The sequence below is a fragment of the Portunus trituberculatus genome, chromosome 32, assembly GCF_017591435.1.
Source record: "Portunus trituberculatus isolate SZX2019 chromosome 32, ASM1759143v1, whole genome shotgun sequence".
Taxonomy (NCBI): domain Eukaryota; kingdom Metazoa; phylum Arthropoda; class Malacostraca; order Decapoda; family Portunidae; genus Portunus; species Portunus trituberculatus.
The window spans coordinates 12,681,140-12,683,639 of record NC_059286.1 but is presented as its reverse complement, the minus strand read 5'-3'; the positions used below and the strand labels follow the sequence as shown (position 1 = coordinate 12,683,639).

At 38.2% G+C, this 2,500-nt stretch overlaps 1 protein-coding gene across 2 annotated transcripts in view; it reads left to right on the top strand.

Annotated features, from left to right (window-relative positions):
- The window catches only part of LOC123512008 (D-glucuronyl C5-epimerase B-like), a 251,604-nt gene that overhangs the window by 36,425 nt on the left and 212,679 nt on the right, over nt 1-2,500 (top strand). The gene's annotated exons all lie outside the window — the stretch shown is intronic.

Genomic DNA, 2,500 nt, shown 5'->3' with positions numbered 1-2,500 from the left:
AAGTAATCAATATTGACGATAATGGTAAAAGCTTTAATTGAAACTGGTAAGGCTTTAATTATTTTTTGTGTTATTGGTGTTATTTTTTTTTATTTCTCATTTTTTTTTTTTTTACACATTTGATATTTTGTTCTATTTTCATTTTGTTTCGTGTGTTTGTATTTTTGTCGAATTGTTTTACACTTTGCCATTGTGTTTCGTACTTTTTATTATTATTTTTTTTTATCGATTTTATTCCTTCATTTTCTCATTCTTCGTTATCCTCATCTTTTTCCTCTTTTCCTCCTTTCTTTTATCATCAGTTTGTGTATCATCGTTTTGTAAGTCTATTTATCAGTATTGTCCTTATCTTCATCTCTTTTCTCCTTTCCTCCTTTCTTTTCTGTTATCAGTTTGTGTATCATCTTTTGTGTAAGTGTCTATCAGTATTGTCGTTATCTTCATCTTTTTCATCTCTTTCTTCCCCTTCCATTTCTTCATCTATATCAAATTTCTATAAGTCTTTCTATCAATATTGTATCTCATCTATTTATTTTTCTCTATACGTTATTTTCCTTTTTATTTTAGTCCCCCTTTCTACGTTTTCAATCAGAACTGGAGGAGGCAAAGAAAACGGGCTCCAGTTACTTATTCATATATTAGTTCCATTCTTTACTTCTTTATTTCCTTTATTACCGTCCTTACTTCTTAAAATCTTCCTTTTAGTTTCTTTTTCTACGTTTTCAGTCAGGGGAGAGGCAAAGAAAACGAGATACACTTATTTATTTTTCTATTAGTTCTTTTTTTCTTCTTCATTTTGTTTATTACCTGTTCTTGATTTATTTTTTTTCATATTTATTTTAGTTTCCTGTTTCTACGCTTTCAATCACGGGGGAGGCAAAGAAAACGAGATATACATTTATTTATCTATTAGTTCCTTTTCTTTCCTTATTTATCAACTGTCCTTTCATTATAATTTTTACTTTATATTCCCCTTTCAACGTTTTCAATCACATGGGAGGCAAAGAAAACGAGGTGCAGTTATTTATTTTTGTATTAGTTCCTTTTCCTACTTTATTTATTTATCAACTTTCCTTATCTATTTATTTATAACCTGTCCTTACTTTTTTTTCATTTTTCCTTTAGTTCCCCTTTCTACATTTTCAATCACGGATGGAGGCAAAGAAAACGAGATCCTGTTGGCCCCTCCCAATCCGTCAGCCTTTGGAACAGAGCAGAGCATGAGTCAGCGGGGAGCAGATGAATAAATAACACTTGGGTAAACAAATTAGAATGAAATCACGAGCAGCCATAAACCTTTCCTGGGAATAATGTTTGGGAGACTCGTGAAAAATATAATATCCTCACCGCTGCGTTGCCGGGCTGGAGCGAGGCAGGCAGGCAGACAGACAGACAGGGAGGTAGGGAGACAAACAGGCAGGCAGGGAGACAAACAGGCAGGTAGACAGACAGACAGACAGGGAGGCAGACAGGGAGGCCGGGAAACAAATAGGCAGGCAGGCAGACAGGCAGGCAGGGAAACAAACAGACAGACAGACAGACAGGGAGGCAGGCAGGGAGGCAGGGAAACAAATAGGCAGGCAGGCAGGCAGACAGACAGACAGACAGGCAGGCAGGCAGACAGACAGACAGACATAGACAGGCTGGCAGGCAGGCAAAAAAGCAGAGACAGACAGACAGACAGACAGACAGAAAGGCAGGGAGGCAGGGAAACAAGTAGGCAGGGAGGCAGACAAGCAGGAAAGCGTGTTGTTGTTGTTGTTGTTGTTGTTGCTGAGAAGAAATTGGGGTATTTCTCTACCGTTTTCTGTTATTAAAGGCGTCACGTTGAGGGGAAACTAAAGGAAAGTAAGAGGATTAAGAGATTGATGTATTGTGATGGGTGTTTGGTTTTTACTTTACCGTGTGTGTGTGTGTGTGTGTGTGTGTGTGTGTGTGTGTGTGTGTGTGTGTGTGTGTTTCTTGCTCAATTCGTGCCAGCAGTGTTCATATGAAAGACAATGTTATGTGTTGTGTGTTTAAAGAGATACATGTCTTCAGAAACGCCTTGCTCTCTCACCAGGACTGTTTCCCAAGGCCACAGAGACGATTAGGAGGATTCTCAAGGCTGTTTCTCCTGTCAACCTCTTTAGTACTGGAAAGCATTTTTTATTTTGATTTTTTCGTATGATTACACCATTTTATTGACATTAGGAAGGGTCTATGAAGGTCAGAAGGATAATGGCCAGAGTCCTCACTATTTTTAATCCCTACAGTAAGCTTATATGAAAATGTGTCCTGGTACTTAATAGTGTGGGAATCTTGTTAATCTGTCACTAGAGCCACAAAAAGAACTGTATTTAAAAACCAACGTCACTTCAACGAGAGTCTTTCGAAAGTAGTGACGGTGCAGCTGAAATGTAGAATATATTTTGTAGGAGAGAGAGAGGAAGGGGGTACACACACACACACACACACACACACACACACACACACACACACACACACACACACACACACA